The following is a 20,810-nucleotide window of genomic DNA, read 5'->3' as shown; positions in this document are numbered from 1 at the left end:
CTGTGGCGGTGGCGGGGCGGGGGGCGCCGTGTCGGCGGGGGAAGGTGCTGGGGCCGTGGGCGCGCCCTGCCCGGCTGCCTGCGCTCTCCGTCCGCAGGGGTGTGGGCGCAGCTGAGGCTGGTGGAGGCCGGCGGAGGGCTGCGAGCGCCCGGGGACTCCGTGCAACTCTCCTGCCGCGGATACGGCTTCGACTTCGAGAATCATTATGTTCGATGGTACCGTCAGGCACCCGGTGGCGAAGTCGAGTGGGTGTCCTGGATCAGCCATTACTCTTCAAACGTTCAATTTGGGCCAGCAGTGGAGGGGCGTGTCACTGTCTCCCGTGACAATTCCATGGCCCAGGCATCTCTCAGCCTGCACCTCCTGCATCATGGGGACTCTGCCCGCTACTTCTGTGCCGTTCGCACGGAGGCAGGAAATCCAGCTGAGGTTTAACACAAACCTCCTTCCAGGGCCCCAGGCCTCTGGGCCTCAGAGCTGGAAGGCAGGTTTGTTCCAGGGATGTTCACAGTTGATCCCTGGGTGTCATATACTTACAGCAGGCAGTTTTTTAATGTTGGATTCTGAGAGTGACCTACTGGGTCATGCAAACCCTCTCTCCTTTGCGCTTCCAAATTCCATCACGTTTGGAACCAAGTTTTATTATTTCCATTAGTTCCTGATATTATGGCTACCCGGTCATGGCCCAACTGGTGAGTTGTGTAAATAGCCTTGCCCTGCATTTGGAACAGCTTGAGTTGACTCAGTCTAGAGTACGAGTTTTTCTTCCTGAGAGGTGAGCAGGGGAAATACATGAAGTTTTTTGAGAGCAGAATGGGAGAAGGGGAAAGTCTGTTTCTGTCCCAGATTGGACATTATAACGGGAGTAAGAGCTTGTGAGCTTGTTTGCAGCTGCTGGATCCCAGAGTTCACAGGCAGAAGCCCAGAGAAGTGGTGTAGATGAAGCAACTCATGGACCATTGTTGCTGGTTACTCCTTTTCTCCCAGGGTTGCAGGTGCCCTTTCTCAGGTGCATACAGAGGCCTCTGGCCTGGTGGTAAGGAAGGTCTCAGAGTCTCTCATGCTTACCTGCCAAATCTCTGATATATACCCATCACCCACAGCAGCTACGCTTGGAAGCTGTCACTGGAAGTGCTCTCACCATCAGCTGCAGACACAGGCAGCAGGAGGGGGATTAAATCCAGCCTTGCTGTGGCTGCAAGCAAGGCTCTTCCTAGACTTCTCAAGACTGGTCTGAGCTGGCTTTTCCCGGAAAGAGGAACAGAGGTGCTGCATCAGCAGTGCTGAAATGTCTCTCACAAACACAGATGAAGCCATTAACAGGTTGTTAACCATCTTTCTAAACGCTCATGTGTGTACAGTGAGGGCCAGCATGGTATTTTGTAGGAGGACTTGAAGAAGGAGGATGTGGAGGGTGCCCTGTGCCAGAGCAACACTCCAGCCCTGCATGGGCTTGGGGCCATAGGGAACTCGGCATGTCCTACTAGACTGGCACAGCTCCAAGTGTCCCAGGGCACTTTAGGTTCCACTGGCCCTGCATCCCTCTTCTTCTTTTCTCAGACTCAAGCCTTCAGTTTCAATGGGTTCCTCTGCCTTCTGCAGCTTCTTTTCCCACCCCTGTTCCTGGATCCCCTCCCAGGAGGCCTTGTTGGAGCACCATGAAAAGAGAGGGGAGCACAAAGGAGTGACTGGAGGGGTGCTGGGCCAGAGTGAAGGGAGCAGAAAACATGGTGGTACCTATCATAGAATCATAGAATGGTTAGAGTCTGAAGGGACCTTAAAGATCATTGAGTTCCAACCCCCCTGCCATGGGCAGGGACACCTCCCAGTAGAGCAGGTTGCTCAAAGCCCCATCCAGCCTGGCCTTGACCACTTCCAGGGATGGGGCATCCACAACTTCCCTGGGCAACATGTTCCAGTGTCTCACCACCCTCATAGTAAAAAATTTCTTCCTGATATCTAATCTAAATCTCTTCTCTTCCAATTTAAAACCGTTGCCCCTTGTCCTGTCACTACAGTTCCCAACAAAGAGTCCCTCTCCAGCTCTTCTGTAGGCTCCCTTCAGGTATTGATAGGCTGTTATAAGGTCTCCCCGGAGCCTTCTCTTCTCCAGGCTGAACAACCCCAGCTGTCTCAGCCTGTCTTCACAGCAGAGGTGCTCCATCCTTCTGATCATCCTCGTGGCCCTCAGCTGGACCTGTTCCAACAGGTCCATGTCCTTTCTGTGTTGGGGACTCCATAGCTGGACACAGTACTCCAGGTGGGGTCTCAAGAGTGCGGAATCACCTCCCGAGACCTGCTGGCCACAATTCTCCTGATGCAGCCCAAGACACGGTTGGCTTTCTGGGCTGCCAGCACGCACTGCCGGCTCATGTTGAGCTTCTCGTCCATAAGCACTCCCAAGTCCTTCTCCTCAGGGCTGCTCTCCAGCCAATCTCCACCCAACCTGTATTTGTGCCTGGGGTTGCCACGTCCCAGGTGCAGGACCCTGCACTTGGCTTGGTAGAACCTCATGCAATTTGCACGAGCCCACCTCTCCAGCCTGTCCAGGTCCCTCTGGATGGCATCCCTTCCCTCCAGCGTGTCAACTGTGCCACCTAGCTTGGTGTCGTCAGCAAACTTGCTGAGGGTGCACTCTATCCCACTGTCCATGTCGCCGACAAAGATGTTAAATAGTATTGGTCCCAGTACCAACCCCTGTGGAACACTATCAAGATGGTAACACTGTGTCAGGGCTCCAGATGTGTCTCATCCTGTGATAGGGGAAACTCTGGGTTCCTTCTGGGTAACAATGGAGAAGGCCGTTTCCCTGCTCTCCCGAGGAGCTCCAACAGCCTGCTCCCTGCTGAGTCCTGTGCACATGAGTTTTGGAGGATGAGCTGGAGTGCTTGAACTTGCACATGTGCCCCAGAGCTTCAGTGCCAAGCATATCCTGGATCTCCCCTGCCCTTTGCTGGTTTTGCTGCTTGTGGTGTCTCAGAAGGCCTTGTCGGGAAGAGGAGCTGGAAAAGTGTCAGCCTGAATGAACGAGTGTAGGAGTAGGGTGCTGGGCCAGAGTGGAGGGAGCAGAAAATGGAACATTTCTGCCTAAAGATGCTCAGTGAAAGCAGAGCTGTGCTCAGGGGCTTCCATCTCAGAGCAGCACAGGAGCACCAAGAGACAGGGCCCCCCTGTCTGGGCAACCTTCCATCTGCAGGTGTTGAGAGGAAAGCTTTACAGCAACCTGTTCACCTTTTGCCCGCCAGATGTTTTCCTGCCAAGTGACCACTCTGCACCTTGCAGGGTGAGAGACACCCAAGAGTGAACCAACAGCTTCAGCTGCTTCAGCTCCTCCCACCACCCGCCTCTCACCACATCTGTTGTCATAGACCGAGGGAGGGACTTGGAGGGCCTGGGACTGACGGCAGTGACAGAGGCACAGGCAGGGAAGATGTGGGCAGAGCTGTTCTGCTGGCAGACAGAAGCTGGAGAGAGGCGAGACAGAGCAGGCCTGGCCATGTGGACTGCCCTGTGCATGGGGTTATTGCCCATCGTAGGTAAGTGAAAGGAAGGGGTGAAGCGTCCCAGGAACTGAGCATGCCCCTGAGCTCTGCCCTGCTCTGTGGAGCTGTGATGACCACTTGAGCCTGACCTGTTCCCTGGTTCTTCCTCCCCACCCATCCCTGCAGAGCGCAGTGGGAACAGCCCTCCTCCTCTTCTAGCCGTGAGTCAGGCACCTCTGTCCAGCTGGCTCTTCCATAGTGTGGGGACAAGCAGGGCACTGCCTTGGAGAGTGGATTCCTCACCATGCCATCATAACAAAGACAAATTTGCGCCCCATGGTGCAAATCCTTCCTGCTTTGAATGGGAAAATCAGTAAAAGCTCCTTGTCTGACAGGGAAAGGAGGGAGGGGAATGTGCTGTCTCTCTCCTGGTGAGCTCTGATTCCTCGTACCAACTCAATTTCTCTGCCCGTCTTTGTCAACTGAGTTCAAAAAGAACAATTTCATTCTCCCACTGGTTCAGTGCCATCACACTGCCCCCACTGGTGTATCCTGACCCTTCCTGAATGTTGGAGTGATCATGGCTTGTTCTTCCTCACTGCAGCAGTCACTGGCCAGGTGGCCTTGGAGCAACACGTCAGGGAGCTGACCACGCGAGAGGGAAATGGAGTCACCTTCCAGTGCAGCATGAGTGGGGGCAGTATGAGCAGCTACTACATGTACTGGTACCGGCAGGGACCAAGTGGCTCTCTGGAATGGATTTATCGGCAAGGTGATGCCTATGGAGAAGGTTTCAAGGATCACTTTAAGGGGTCAGTGGAGAGCTCCCAGAACAGATTCACCCTGCAGATCCAGGCAGCAAAGCAAGGGGATGAAGCAGTGTATTTCTGTGGTGCCAGGCTCACCCTGGAGCAGCCCTGCAGCAGAGTGAACCCAAAACTGACTGAGAGAGATCAGAGACTTCTCAGCATTCCTTTCCAGCAGGTGCCAACAGAGGTTGGTGTCACGCAGTGGCAGGTGCAGGAAACAGAGCTTTGGCATGCTTGCAGTAAAAGGCGCTGGAGGGAAGTGTGGGTGAAGGTCTGAGACCATTTATGATGCAGGAGGATCTATAGTGGGAACTCCAGAGACTGTATAGTGAAGTGCAGGTTATTGCAGGTTGCCTGGGCTGATGTCCAAGATGGCCTAGTTTTTCCTCTGTGACTTCATTATAGAGCTGTGGGATGATGGAGATGTGGTGCAGTAGCTCACAGGAGTATGGTCGTGGATGGTGCCAGGCTGTTTAGGAAAGAGAGATGGCAGCTCAGCATGGGTGACATTGTGGTGGGTGGCTGCTATGGATCTGATCAGGGTGAAATAAACAAGGTGTGTTGAGTTGACCTTGGCTGTCCACCAGCTGCCCACCAAGCCCCTCTATCTGTCCCCCTCTTCTACTGGACAGGGGGAAAAATCCAATGAAAAGCTTTTGGGTCAAGAAAAGACAAAGAGGTGACCCAGCAATTACCGTCACAGGCCAAACAGACTCCATTTGGGGAAATTAATTTATTTTATTAACAATGAAATCAGAGTAGATGAGAAATAAGAACAAATCTAAAAACACCTTCTCACCACCTCTCCTTCTCCTTCTCTGCTTCTTTCCCCTAAGTGTCACAGGGGGCTGGGGAATGGGGACAGTGGTAATTTCATCACGCATTGTTGCTCCTTCCTCCTCACACTCTTCTGCTCCATTATGGAGTCCCATCCTTGCGACACTGTTCTTCATGAACTTCTCTGATGCATGTCCTTTGCATTGGCTGCACTTCTTAATAAACTCCTCCACCATGTCCTTTCCATGGTGTGCAGTCCTTCAGGAACAGCTTGTTCCAGTTTGTGTCCCCTGTGGGGCACAGGTCCCACTAGAAAACCAGCTCCAGCGTGGGCTCCTCCCCACAGGACCACAGTTCCTGGCAGGAACCTGGTCCGGCACGGGCACTCCACAGGGTCACAGCTTCCTTCAGGGCACATCCACTTGCTCGGATGTGGGGTCATCATGAAATTGTGATTAACCAAAATTAAAGCCTTCTATAATAAGATGATGGGTTTCATGGACGAGGAGAGAGTCGGTGTTGTGTTTTCTGAACTTAGTTACGCTTTCAGAACTGCATTCCCTGGAAAAGTCAGAGACAAAGCCACATGTTATGAACGACATAAGTGTTCACTGACATGGACTTGCAAGGGTACGTGTTCCTTGCTGCAGCCTTTCCCACTGGACTCTGGGACCTGGGATTCCTAAAGGACTGTATTGCTTTAAAGACTGAGGTGAATAAGGCATTCAGTACATCAGCCCTTTTCAATGTCCTATGTCACCAGATCCCCACCTATTTTGCCAGTGAGTGATCTCTTTATCTCTCTCTCGTTCTTGCCATGATTTGTTATATACCTAACCAGTTGTTGTAGACCTAGTCAATGCATACATTAATCACTGTAGGAATTTAATGAAGGTTTGCATACAGACCTTGAGAGTTGTCTCACCTTAGTCCTTGATGTTGGGGATTTGTGAATCTGAGTCACTTCCCCCCATCTTTTCTGAGTGGGGTGTGATAGCAATGATGAAAATTGACTGCATCCCTAACAGACCTAGTATACCTACTCTAGTCGTCTCTGCTTCAAGACAGGAGGGTTAAACTAGACTTTTTCCAGAGGTCCTTAAGCCTCAACTCTTCTACCATCCTGTAAGCAAAACTTGCACTTTTCTGCTTCCCTTTTCTAACACGTTTTTGGGGAGCTGGAAAGGACAGCATCAGGCCTGATGGCCAGCCAGAGCTTTTAAGAGACAGATTTGGGATCTGGAAATACTCTTGCATCTTCGGGTTTCTGACTCTAGAGGACCTCTAGTCTTTCCTTCTGACCTCATGTGCTGCCATCCTACTGCTACGTACTCACTGCAGTGGCCTTTGGGTGGCTGTGAGTGGGAGAGAGCCTCTACCAGTCATTTCCTGAGTTAATTTCTTCCCCTCCACGCCACTGTCACCAGGATCCTTGCCTCCAGCAACAAGCTGTGGCCAGCAGTACACCTCTCAGGCTGCAGGAAGTCAATCATTAAAATGGGAATGAATTCCCCATCCTTCCAAAGCCAGGCTCTGGGTTTGTGTAAGCGGTTTGCAACCTCATCGTGTAAGAATGTGTGGGAGACTGGCTAGCTGAGAAGGATCACATAGACATGGGTCAGCTAGTCCAGCAAGAGCTCAATAAGCACCGTACTCAGCTTATCTAGCATCCCAACAATGCAAGGATGTTCTGGCCTTGAAGGCAGCTGTGGTCCAACAACAGAACGTCTATGATAAGGTAAACATGTAACCATAAGAAAGGAATTATGGGCGGAACTGTCTTTTTAGAACTAACCAATAATGAGCTTGCATTTTGCAATATGTATGAGCTAATTCTGTGTGTGCATAAAAGAATGACAGTGTGTCTAAATAAACGAAGCTTGCTGATCACTCATATTGAGTGCTCATGTCTTCCCTCCATCGCGACAAATGGCGCCCGAGCAGGGACCAGGACCCTATAGAGGGCTGGACCTGTGAACAGGGACCCTATAGAGGGCTGAACCTGCGAGCCACGGTTCAGCGGAGCCCGGGTACTGGTCCTGTAAGCAGCGCAGGAGGCAAAAGGGACGAATCCCCGTGCCCGGGAGCACCTATAGAGGGTCCTGCGAAGGCGAAAGGGAAATCCCCACACTCGGGAGCACCTATAGAGGGTCCTGTGAAGGCGAAAGGGAAATCCCCGCGCTCGGGAGCACCTATAGAGGGTCCTGCGAAGGCGAAAGGGAAATCCCCGCGCTCGGGAGCACCTATAGAGGGTCCCGCCGGCCACGCGTCGCCGAGGTCTTGCAAAGGCTGCAACAGCGCTGACGAAGGTATGGATAGACAAGCGGCGTATGACTTCCTCAAATGCTTTTTAGAAAAGCGGAACGTTCAGGGTATAGATTGTAAAAAGAAGTTTGCTGAAATGCTTTTTAGAAAAGTGGAGCATTCAAGGTATAGACTGTAAAAAGGAGTTGCCTGATTTATTAGCGTATGGGGTAGCGAGAGGTTGTTTTGATAACCCAGATACAGTTTTTGAACACGAGGAATGGCGTAAATTTGGAGATAAAGACTATATTTGGGGTACTAATATCTTACTCCTGGCCAACATACGCAGTATAATGAAGCTGATCCTGACTCAACATCAACAGCTATTATTTAATGCACACTGGCAGGCCGTCTGTCAGGAGTCAGTAGCGATGGTTAGGGCACCAGTGACCTGCTACACGGGGTCACTGTTCAGGAGTTGATGGGTCTAGGGCCTTATTTTTGAACAGAAGCACAAGTGTTGATGGGGACAGAAAAGGCAAAGGAAGCAATGCGATTAGCTAGAAATTTGGTTTGTTTATCGATCAAGTAGCAAACGCCATACAGGCGGCCGGGGTGCCCGACTATCTCAAAGGCACTATACTAAAGCAGTGTGCTATACAGAATTGTAATCCGGCCACGCGTAACATCTTGGCTACATTACCAGGGACATGGACCATCGAGGAAGGACTAGAAAGAATGGCACAGGTACCGGTGGGGTCACAGGCAATGTTAGTTGAGGCAGTAAAGGAGTTAGGGAATAGTTTAAAGGAACATTCGCAGGCTACGCAGAGTCAGGTTTTGGCAGCCCTTGCTCCTTTGCAAACCTCCGCTGGCGTCACCGGACACACGAGACGGGACTGCAATGCCAACTCCGTGTGGTGCAGGAACTGTCAATCAGACACTCACAACGAAGCTGCCTGTTGTCGAACTGGATCGGGAAACGGACGACCCAGCGGGAAAAGCCGCCCCGCGCTGACACAAAAAGCGGCTGCCTATCCAGCAGCGCACAACCCCTTCCTCTCCGGCCAGCCACAAGTGGAAGCCTCGGACTGGACCTGGCAACAGCAGTAGATTGCACCCTATTGGACTTGAAACCTGTCAGAATTGCTACCGGCACACAGGGACCAGTCTGTATTAATGGACAACCGGTCGGAGCACTACTTATAGGGTGTTCATCTGCCACTATGCTGGGACTTAATGTTTTGGTTGGACTGATTGATAAGGACTTTTACGGAGAGATTCAAATTATGGCTCAGACGCTGTTTCTACCACTTTTCATAGCTAAAAGCACTAAGGTGGCACAGTCTGCCCATTGACTTGACTGTTTTATGTGGTGAGCAGTATCTTATGGCAGCCTTAACTCAGCAAAAAATAAAAACGGGGGAGAAGCAGGGGTCCACCACTATCGTATTGGAATGGATAGCCCCTCCGCTACAACCACGGCGGACAATACAGGAAAAGATTGCCACGCTAGCAGATCTGATCAGGAAGGGTCAATGCCATATCCTACAGGTGGATGGCACCCCGCCAAGCACAATATGGGTGCCAATAAAGCAAATCGACCTGGAATGGCACTTGCAGAATTCCGAGGAGCTACAAGCTGCACTGCTTAACGATGGAGCGGCGCTGGTAGCTAAGCCACTACCATCACCCATCCTGTCGTGGATGGAGAACCTGGGCTGGATAGTTAAGCCAATGCGGTCCAGACAACCGATCCCGCAGGCTCTCACGGCCTTCACCGATGCAGGCCGACGTTCCAGGACTGCTGCTGTAACTTGGAAAGATGGACAGGGATGGCAGCATCAAATCTTGCAGGCACAGCAAGGGGACTCTCTACAGACACTGGAACTTTTTGCTGTGGTCTGGGCATTCATCCGATGGAGGAATGTCCCATTGAATATAGTCACTGATTCTCTCTATGTTGCAGGAATAGCTAATCGCATTGAAGATGCGAGTCTGCGAGAATTGAAGAACCAACGCTTAACAGAGCTATTAGTTAGCCTGCAGCTTGCGATCGCGCAAAGAAGCAACCCGTATGCCGTGATTCACATCCGGAGCCACCAATGGGAAGAAGGGCTCGGAGAAGGCAATGCTAGGGCCAACCGCCTAGTTGCGGTCACAACTGAGCCCCCCCTAGCACCACATTGCCGGGCCCGAGAAGCTCACTCTATTTTTCACCAAAACGCGAAAGGACTGGCTCGAGCCTATAAACTGTCTATAGCTGAGGCCCGAGCCATTGTCAAGGCCTGCCCTATATGTAGCTATCATAATTCGGGTCTAGGACTCGGATGCGGGGTCAACCCTAGGGGGCTAAAGTCCAATGAGGTCTGGCAAATGGATGTTACCCATGTGCCCGCGTTAGGTCGATTGAAGTATTTGCATGTGACTGTAGACACTTATAGCCACATGATATGGGCCACCCCACAGCCAGGGGAAAAGGTACAGGACGTGCGTCGGCACCTGACTAGTTGCTTCGCCGTTTTAGGGGTGCCTGGCATGATCAAGACTGACAATGGCCCGGCCTACAGCAGTGGGACACTGAAGCACTTTATGCAATTATGGAATATTGTCCACCTCACTGGCATTCCCCATTCCCCCACCGGGCAGGCAGTAGTAGAAAGAGCCAATGGAACTTTAAAACATTACTTGGAGAAGTTTAAGGACATTGTAGACGCAAGAGAAAGGGTCCAAAAGGCTCTCTTTGTGCTTAATCATTTGTGTGTATTCGGGGACGGTAATGATCTACCTATAAAGATCTGCCTATTGTAAGGCATCATGCAGGATCTGAAACTCTCAAGCCACCACACATGAAAGTGTTGTATAAAGATGCAAAAACAGGACAATGGGTGGGTCCTGTGGAGGTGGTTTACGTAGGACATGGTTATGTCTGTGTTTCTACCACCACAGGTACCATTTGGGTTCCCAGACGATGGGTGAGGCCTGCTGTCAAACACACTGACAGCCACGGCCTCGCCTAATGACGACGAGGGACTCCACAGAAGGGCACTACTTTGCATCTGGCTATAGATCCGATAGTGCAACCGCTCATTTCTAAGATGGACATTCTTTAGCGAACTCGCCTTGTTAGTAACAGCTGTGGTTAAAGTTATGGTGTGCTGGGTTCTTTGGTCTAGATGCTCTGGGAAGCTGGATGGGGTTAAGTGGATGGCTTAAAAGTGTGTTACAAACAGGATTGTTGATCTTAATCATAATAGTGATAGTATTACTTTGCTTGAGCTGTGTGTTTTCTTGTATCAAAACTCTTTTTATGAGAATTGTTAATCAAGCTTATATCGCCCAAAATAAAAACGGGGGAATTGTGGGAGACTGGCTAGCTGAGAAGGGTCAGCTAGTCCAGCAAGAGCTCAATAACCACCGTACTCTGCTTATCTAGCTCCCAACAACAGTAAGGATGTTCTGGCCTTGAAAGCAGCTTTGGTCCAACAACAGAATGTCTATGATAAGGTAAACATGTAACCATAAGAAAGGAATTATGGGCGGAACTGTCTTTTTAGAACTAACCAATAATGAGCTCTCATTTTGCAACATGTATGAGCTAATTATGTGTGTGCATAAAAGAATGACAGTGTGTCTAAATAAATGAAGCTTGCTGATCACTCATATTGAGTGCTCATGTCTTTCCTCCGTCGCGACAAGAATGTACTTGTGTCTGAACTTTACAGAAGAACATACCAGAAGATCTAACAGAGGACCACACACCATAAATACAGCAAACAACCATGCTGAATAGCTTTCCTGCGTCCTTTGTGGTTTTCTTTTTTTATCTACCCTTATGACTTTTGTATTATTTGCATATTTGCAAATATGCAATGTTGCAGCATTGAAACTTGAAGGCAAAAGAGGAAATTGAGTTTTCCTCAACACTTTTGTAAAAAGCTGTTTATGGAACTCATTGGGACGGACCAATCTACCTGCTCAAGTAGGGCTACTTAGAGCTGGTAGCTCAGGCCCATGCCTAGATGGCTTTTGAATATCCCCAAAGAGGGGTACTCCACAACCTCTCTGGGAAATCTGTGCCAGTGCTCAGTCACTCTCAGAGTGAAAAAGTGTTTCCTGATTCTGTCCTGATTCTATATCTATAAATGTATAGAAATACCTGATGAAATGGGATGAGGGTCTTTTCAGTGGTGCCTAGTGGCAGGTTGCCCAGGTGTGGCGGTGTGCTCTCCCTGTTTTGCCCCCCCCCGCCTCTCGGCTCCTGCCTGGCCTTGGCCACCACGGCCATCACAACAGCAGCTGTGATAACTTGCACCCGGTCTCTGGGGGATGGCTGGCAGCATAGTCAAAATACTGTCTGGAGTGGGGACCTCACAATTCTGTTGCCATGAAAATATGACTATAGGTCAATTATCTTACTGTATAAATAGTGAACAGCCCAAGAGCCCCTTTGAGCTCTGCTGTATGGCAGCAGGCTGCATGCTGATCTCCCCTTTGGTGAGGACGCTCGCTTAAAGTTCTGCTCCTCGTGGTTGAGAGATTCCTTGCTGCAACAGATTCTTGGTAAGTGACTAATAGCATGCTAAACTTTGAAATCTTAGCTAATTAATACAAAGGATTGATTGCGCATATGTGATCCATTAGACATAAACCGCTGACCAAGTCTGGGACTAGGACTGGATCCAGCCGCACCTAGACTCCTCTCTGAGAAGGAGTTTAGAAAGCCAGGGGGTCCTTTCTGAACCTCGTGACTCAACGGGAGGGTCTCCCTGACAGCTTGTCTGACCCTGTCCTCTGTGCAGTAAATAATAGAGTGTACCCTGACATCGAATCTCGTAAAACACTATCGCATTTACCACTGGTTTTATCACGCTTTCTACTGGTTTTGTTAAATCACTGTTTCACATTAATAAATATTTCATTGCTTCACTCTAACTAGTGAAGTTAATCACTCCGTCCGCGACACCAGGGAAGTTGGGGATGCCCCATCCCTGGAAGTGTTTAAGGCCAGGCTGGATGGGGCTTTGAGCAATCTGGTCTGGTGGGAGGTATCCCTGCCCATGGCAGCGGGGTTGGAGCTTGATGACCTTTAAGGTCCCTTCCAACACTAACCATTCTATGATTCTATTCCACAAGGGCACATACTGGCCACCAGAACTCCCAGACTGTTTCCTGAACTGTTGCTTCCCAGCCAGCAGTCCTCCAGCTTGTATTGGTGTTTGGAAATTTTCCTCCTGAGGTGTAGGCCTTCGCATTGGAAGGCAAAGCTACTTTCCATTTAGTTTGCCTTCTTTTTTCCCACGGTCAAGTTCTGAGTTCTTTGTTTCATTTTGTATGCCTCTCTCTCATATCTGAGACTATAACAGGAGCAAGAGCTTTTGAGGAAGTCACAGCTCTGCAGACCCCTCCAGGAACCAGCTGTTGCTGGAAGTGCTCCCGCCATCAGCTGCAGACCTATTTCTGCAGCACCCAAGAGCTGGAGGAGGGTGCAGTGCTTGAAAGACAGGTAGGGCCAGGGCAGAACGGAAGGAGTGGGGTTAAATCCAGTCAGGTCTGTTGTTGTTGGCTGCAAGGCAAGGCTCTTCTCAAGAATAGTCTGGGCTGACTTTCCTGGAAAGGGACACAGAGATGGTGTGGCAGTAGCAGAGTATCTCAAAAGCACACACAAAAACCATGAACATGTTCTAATCTTCTTCCATTCTTCTTAGTATCTCCTACATTCAGAAAGTGACAGGGAAAGAGGTTTAGTTTTGAGTGTTTTTTGAAGAAGCACAATGAGCATTGAAGAAATTAAAATTTTAGCATGGAAAGGAAGAAGTGAATTGCATTTGGTTACCTCATATTGTTCAGGGAGTGTCAGAGCAATATTGCAGCAGGACATAACAGTCAATCAATTGTATCTGAGAAGAGAGCGATGCTGTACCAGGAACTGCACTGCCAAGATGATTTTTCTCAGAATTTGATGAAAAATTTCTTTTCTGCATTCCTAGGTCCTGCATTGGCTCCATGTGAATAAACATACATGTTCTTATCCTGAGGACTGAGCATTCATTTCTGTATTTGGAAGTGTAGAATTTCATGGAAGTGCATTTGCATATATGTGTCCATATGCAAATGCAGCCATATACTTGTGCACATGCACACGTTGCCCTCGGTGTCCTACATAGAAGCTGGAGATATGACGTCAGTTATCCCCAGACTTTGCCCTGATTAACACATTTGACTCTATGGAAGAATCGCTGCAGTGCATTAATCTAAAAGCCATTCAACCCAGCAGACTGCCTGTAAGGCCAATGCCAGATAGCTTGCAAAGGCTATAAATACAAAACAAATGCTAATTTCTTCTGTTACTACCTGTCATAGGTAGCCCCAGCTGGTAACTAGGACCATGCAGCTGCTCACACACTGTGCCCCTTCCTCCTCCCCTCCCAAGTAGGGTAGGGAAAAGAGAGAGAAAAGGAGGGGAAAGGAAAAAACCCTTATGAGTTGAGATAAAGACAGTTTAATAGGACAGTAATGGAAGAGGAGAATAACAATAACAATAGTAACTGAATATACAAAATAAAATCATACAAATTGCTCTCACTACCTAAAGATCAGTTGCCTAGCCCTTCCTGAACAATGATCATGGATCTCTGCCACCTGTCCAATCTCCATTTGTATACTGAGCATGATGTCTATGATACAGAACATCCCCTAGTTGACTTACCCAGTTTATACTCCCTCTCAGCTTCTATGGGAAGCTGAAAAAGTCCTTCACTAATATAAACATTACCTAGCAACTACTAAAATAATATGTGTATCAACATTCCTCAACATTCTTCTCATACCAAATCCCAAACACAGCAGCAACTAAAAGAAAATGAACTCTAACCTAGCTGAAACCAGAACACTAGTCTCCTTCCTTGTAGGCTTCAGAAGTTCAGGGACTTCCACTCTTTTTAATTCAGTACTTCTAGTTGTCCTCTCCATGTTGAAGGTTGTGACTTACTGTTTATCTTAAATATCTAGTTTCCTAAGATCACCTATAGTGTCTCCAGGAAATCTATGACCGATAACATTTCTGCCTTGGTAGAAATGTTGAATGGGATGGTTCTGTCCACAGGAGAACATAATGTCCACCGGACCCTTTAAGAGAAAAGTCACTTTCTTGACAGATGTATCCCAGAACCAGCTCTCCTTGCCAATAAAGCCATGGACACAGCCTCTTGTAAATGTGTGATGAAATCAGGTGGACATGCTGGGAGCTAGACTCCCGAAAAAGGAAATGATGTTAAAGTACAAATGGAGATTTTGGGGTGCCAAGAAGAATTATGCTGGAAGGGTCAGGGTAGTTTCTTCTGGAAAGAAGCAGTGTAGACCTTCAGGCAAGTAAGAAGAATTATGCTGGAAGGGTCAGGGTAGAAAGAAGCAGCATAGACCTTTAGGCAAGGGCTGAAGGAATTAAAACCACCATGCATGCACAAATCACCTGCTAGTTCCCCGCTAAAATGTGTCTTCATCTGCCTAGGGCACTTTTGTAGAGGAAAGGGGGACTCCCTCTCTTCTCATTTCTTTCGAAACAGAACTCAAGGAGAGGTTTTCAGTGTGATTTCATGGAAGACAGACAGTCTAACCATGCTCTCTAACATGTCACAAGCAGTACTGGAGCGCCTCCTGCAAGTTTTTGGAGGGGATGCACCAAGACAGGGGAAGAAAAAACAAAGGCAGAACTGAACTTTTAAATGGAACAAATCCAAGCATGTGGCTTGTGGGAGACCATGAGAACAGGTGTGTTTCTGTGGCCACCCAAATGGAAGAAGGCTGTTTAACTGCATCTGAGATGTCAGTGACAAACAGGGTGTGGTGTCACTGCTCTGGGAAAATTTGGCAGCAAGAAAAGGATGTGGGAGAGGCATCTGTATCTACCCTGCCTCTAGCAGGAGGTATTTAGAGCTTTGTGAAAGAATCATAAAATCATAGAATCATCTAGGTTGGAAGTGACCTTTAAGATCATCAAGTCGAACCACCAACCCAAAACTGACAAAAACACCACTAAACTGTGTCCCGAAGCACCACATCTACCCGTCTTTTAAATACCTCCAGGGATGGTGATTCCACCACTTCCCTGGGTAGCCTGTTCCAGTGTTTGATAACACTTTTGGTGAAGAAGCTTTTCCCCATATCCATCCTAAACCTCCCCTGCTGCAACTTGAGGCCGTTCCTCTTGTACCATTGCCTCTTACTTTCCTTTTGTGTCTTAGAACTGGATTCAATGGTTCAGAAACTGCTCCATAATTCCAGGGAACCATTAATCAAATCATTAAAGTAAGATAGGAATCAAATTAAAAGCCAAGTTTAGTCAACTATAGCTAGATGTTTTCCTACCTTTGAACTCAGCCAAAGACATATAAATAAATCAAAAGTCAAAAGCCAACTCAGTGATCAAATAATCTAGTTCACTAGATCAAAGAAATGGAGAAAAAAAAGTGCATATAAGCAGGAAAAAAACTCCCAAGACCCTTATAGAAATGGCACTCAAACAAGAAATATTAAAAATCAAATATCTAAATAAATAAACAACTTCAGTACATCAAGGTAGGGTCCATTAAACCACCATCAACTCAACCAAAATAACTTGATCTATTCATAATCATAGACTGATTTATTTGGCATGAGAACACAAATACTTGAAGGTCCAGAGAGAGTTAGGAAATGTAGAATGAAATTAAATTGAAAAAAAATATGAATGAAAGTAAATTGAAAACCCAGAGGCAACCAGTCGCCAGACAGTCTTTAAAATTTTAAATATTTAAATATTTCACCCTAACTTTCATGGTGCTTGTTAAATGACAGGCCAGTAATCGGGTCCTTTAAGTGAGAACAGCTCTAACAGCTCAAAAGTAACAATGTTCTTTTTTGTCAAGTTTCAAAAATATTTTAGTGAGAGATCAATACTACCCTATCTGCCAAAAAAGCAATGCTGATAGTGTTGTTTTTAGTGTATAGCAACCTCTCTGGAACAGTATTAGATTGGTAAAAAGTAGAACAGTGTAGAGGAAAAGGAAAATAAAATCCAGCTCTTCAAACCACATGAAAGATGAGACATCACCTGGCACTGAAAAAAGCAAGTGTTTTTGTAGAACTGTCTGTCACTGTGTGGACTACGTACCACAGTGACTGAAAAAGACTGAACCGCTACACACAAATTGTCTCATTTGAAGACCTCTCTTGCAGATGCAGACATGGTGCCCTACATAGTCTTTTTCCTCAGACAATTGTATGCACATACACACATTTCTGATTCCCAGAAAGACTCAGGGAACAGAAAGACCTTTCTATGCAAGACCATTTTCCCCAACATTCAACATCACATCTTGGATCTTGTAAGCATGTCATTTTAGACATCTGATTATCAGTTCAAGTTGAGCAAGTGGGGATTAACCTACTGGATTTAGATGTTTCCATTTAAGCTTAGCATTGTGTTCTTCCCTTTGTCTCACAGCACAGAGGAGGTAAGATTCGTTCACACTTTTTTGGTAAGAACAAAGATCCTTTTAACTTCTTATCCAACAGTGGCCAGAAGCAGAGGCATGAAGAACAAGAACAGGTGATTAGGAAGGATACTTCCCACTAGTAATCTCCCAGCTACTAAATGTCAGAACAAGGACTTTGAATCATATGTCGTTCCTTTGCATTTACCATTCACAAGTTTATTCAGGAGCTTTTGTTCACCATTTTGGCCTTCTCCCACCTTTGCTTGACATACTGCTTTGTCAAAATGAACCAATCCTGAGCTTTAAGGAGCTAATGTCTGAAAATGAAGCAACTCTCCTAGACCTTTCCTTTCTCCAGGACCATAACCCATGGGATTCTTTCAAGCAGATCCCTCAAGAACCCAAATTCTGCTCTCCTGAAGTCCAGGGCTCCAGTACTGCTTTTTGCATTGCTCTCTTCTCTCTGGTTGCTGAGCTAAAACACTGCATTATCACTGCAGTCAAGGATGCCCCTAACCTTCACATCTACCACTAATTCTTCCTCATTTGCAAGTAGGTGGGCCAGCTCATCAGTCACTTGTGTCAGGAAGTTTTCATCAGCACACTCTAGAAAAAACTGCTTGACTGGTTCTGCGCTGCTGCACTGTCCTGCTGACAGACATTTCACACAGTTCAAGTTCCCATTGAGGACGGGGGCCAGTGAATGTAAGGCTTCTTTCAATTGTCTGAAGATTATTTCTTCCTGGTCAGGTTATCTGTAGCAGTCACCCACCAGTGTCACCCATACTAAACTGCAATCTAATCCTGACCCATACACTATCAGCTGGTTCATTACACGTCCCAAAGCATGTATTTCAGCTGCTTCCTCACAGGAAGGGCAATTCCTCCTCCTTGCCTTCATAGCCTAATCATAGAATCATAAAACCACAGAATGGTTAGAGCGGGAATGGACCTTAAAGATCATCTAGATGATCTTTAGAGGATGCAGAGAAGGCAGAGTTGATGAATGCTTTCTTTACTTCAGTCTTTACTGCTCAGTTCAGCCCTCAGGAGTCCCAGATTTTGGAGGTGACAGAGAAAGTCGGGATGAAGAAGACTTCCCCTTGGTGAGGAAGATCAAGTTAGAAAACAGTTAAGTAAACTGGGTATATGCAAGTCCATTGGTCCTGATAGGATGCACCTGCAAGTGCTGAGGAAGCTGGCAGAAGTCATTGCTGGGCCAGCCTCCATCATCTTTGAAAGGTTCTGGAGACTAGGCAAGGTGTCTGAGAACTGGAGGAAAGCCAGTGTTACCCCAGTCTTCAAAAAGGGCAAGAAGGAGGACCCAGGAGACTACAGGCTAGTCAACCTCACCTCCATCCCTGGAAGGATGATGGAACGACTTATTCTGGGCATCATCTCAAAGCATATGGAGGAAAATAAAGCTATCAAAAGTAGTCAAGGTGGATGCACCAAGGGGAAATAATGTCTGACTAACCTGATAGCCTTCTATGATGGCATGACTGGTTGGACAAATGAGGGGAAGGCGGTGGATGTTGTCTACCTTGACTTCAGCAAGGCTTTTGACACCATTTCCCACAGCATCCTCATTGCTAAGCTTAGGAACTGTGGGGTAGATGAATGGACAGTTAAGTGGATTGAAAACTGGCTGAAAGACAGAGCTCAGAGGGTCGTGATTAGTGGCACAATAACTACTTGGAGGTCTGTAACAAGTGGTGTTCCCCAGGGGTCAGTACTGGGTCCAGTCCTCTTTAATATATTCATCAATGACCTGGATGAAGGGATGGAATATACACCTTCAGCAAGTTTGCTGATGATACAAAACTGGGAGGAGTGGTTGACACACCAGAAGGCTGTGTCACCATACAGTGAGATCTGGACAAGCTGGAGAGTTAGGTGGAGAGGGACCTGATGAAATTCAACAAGGGCAAGTGTAGGGTGTTGCACCTGGGGAGGGATAACCCCCTGCACCAATACAGGTTGGGGACTGACCTGCTGGAGAGCAGCTCTGCGGAAAAAGACCTAGGAGTCCTGAGCCAAAAATGTGTCCTTGTGGCCAAGAAGGCCAATGGCATCCAGGGGTGCATCAAGAAGAGTGTGCCCTGGTGAGGCCCCATCTGAAGCACTGTGTCCAGTTCTGGGCTCCCCAGTTCAAGAAGGACAGGAAACTGCTGGAGAGGGTAGAGCAGAGGGCCACAAAGATGATGAGGGGCCTATAACATCTCTCTCATAAGGAAAGGCTGAGGGACTTGGGTCTCTTTAGTCTGGAGTAGAGAAGACTGAACGGGGATCTGATCAACGCCTATAAATCCTTCAAGGGTGGGTGTCAAAAGGATGGGGCCAGTCTATTTTCAGTGGCACCCAGTGAGGTAACAGGCACAAACTTGAACATAGGAAGTTCCATCTAAACATGAGGAGGAATTTCTTTACTTTGAGGGTGGCAGAGCCCTGGAATAGGCTGCCCAGAGAGGTGGTGAAGTCTCGTTATCTGGAGACATTCAAAAACCACCTGGACATGTTCCTGTGCAACCTGCTCTGAGTGGATCCGCTTTGGCAGGGGGGTTGGACTAGATGACCTCCAGAGGTCCCTTCCAACCCCATATCATTTTGTGATTCTGTGATTCTGTGATCTAGTTCCAACCCCTGTGCCCTGGTCCCACCAGACCAGGTTGCTCAAAGCCCCATCCAACCTGGCCTTGAACACCTCCAGGGATGGGGCAGCCACAACTTCTCTGGGCAACCTGTTCCAATGTCTCACCACACCCAGAGTATAAGAATTTCTTCCTAATATCTAATCTAAATCTCCCCTCTTTCAGTTTAAAGCCATTACCCTTCGTCCTATCACTCCAATCCCTGATGAGTCCCATCCCAGCTTTCCTGGAGCCCCTTTACTTACTGAAATATAAGGTCACCCTGGAACCTTCTTTTCTTGAGGCTGAACAACTCCAACTATCTCAGCTTGCCTTAATAGGAGAGGTGCTCCAGCGCTCTGATCATCTTTGTGGCCTGCTCTGGACACTCTCCAACACGTCCGTGTCCTTCTTATGCTGGGGGCTCCAGAGCTGGACACAGTACTCCATGTGGGGTCTCAGGAGAGCAGAGGGGCAGAATCACCTCCCTCAACCTGCTGACCACACTTCTTTTGACGCAGTCCGGGATGTGGTTGCCTTTCTAGGCAGCCAAGTGCACACTACTGGCTCACGTTGAGATTCTTATCCACCATCCACCCCCAAGTCCTTCTCTTCATGGCTGCTCTCAATCCAGTCTGGCTTCATCCACTATAGTACTTCTGGAAGCTATCCCACCACACCTCCATGATCCCAAAGCTCTGCAACCAAGCAATTGAGTTAAAACTGGGACATGTTGGAGAGGCACCCAGGCAATGTGCACTAACCTGCACTTCACCATGCATTTCAGTTTTTGGGTCATGTGAGCTATCCCATCACTTGTCTATGATTGACCTGAGATCATAGCCCTGAAACTACTAGCAGAGCTCTAATTTCTCTAGCTTGTTCCTCATACTGGCTGAGTTTATGCACAGGCACTTTAAAGAGGCACCCAGCCATGCTAATTTCCGGGAAACTGTAAGAGGACTTTCTTTTTCCCCATAGATACTTCCTTATTTACAGACACACGCTTGAAGTGCACTCCTTTCAGTCCGTTTTTTTAAATGAAGTCTGTCCTGTTCATATCACTCCTCAGATGTTTTATATCAACCCTTCATACCACTTTCTCACCTGATTATTGATCATCCTTTTCCTCCTCTGTTGTTCCTAATTTAAAGCTCTTCTTACCAGGTTGGCCAGCCTGTTGCCAAAGATATTTTTGTCTCATTTAGTCAGGTGGATCCCAGCTCTTCCAAACAGTTCTCAGACCTCAGAAAGAGTCCCATAGTCATAGAAACAAAGTCCCTTTTGCCAATGCCAACTGTGCAAACAACAGTTGACCAGAAGGATCCATCCACTGCTCCTTCTCACCACCCTCACCACCTCACCTGGCCCCTTACGCCCTTGACCATCACC

At 47.9% G+C, this 20,810-nt stretch overlaps 1 gene segment (V, D, J or C); it reads left to right on the top strand.

Annotated features, from left to right (window-relative positions):
- Nucleotides 1-20,810, top strand: part of LOC106890108 — a 54,481-nt gene that overhangs the window by 24,672 nt on the left and 8,999 nt on the right.

This window comes from Calidris pugnax, unplaced genomic scaffold, assembly GCF_001431845.1.
Source record: "Calidris pugnax isolate Ruff unplaced genomic scaffold, ASM143184v1 scaffold146, whole genome shotgun sequence".
Lineage (NCBI taxonomy): Eukaryota > Metazoa > Chordata > Aves > Charadriiformes > Scolopacidae > Calidris > Calidris pugnax.
Note: the sequence above shows the minus strand (reverse complement) of the source record. Positions and strands in the feature narration are given on the sequence as shown.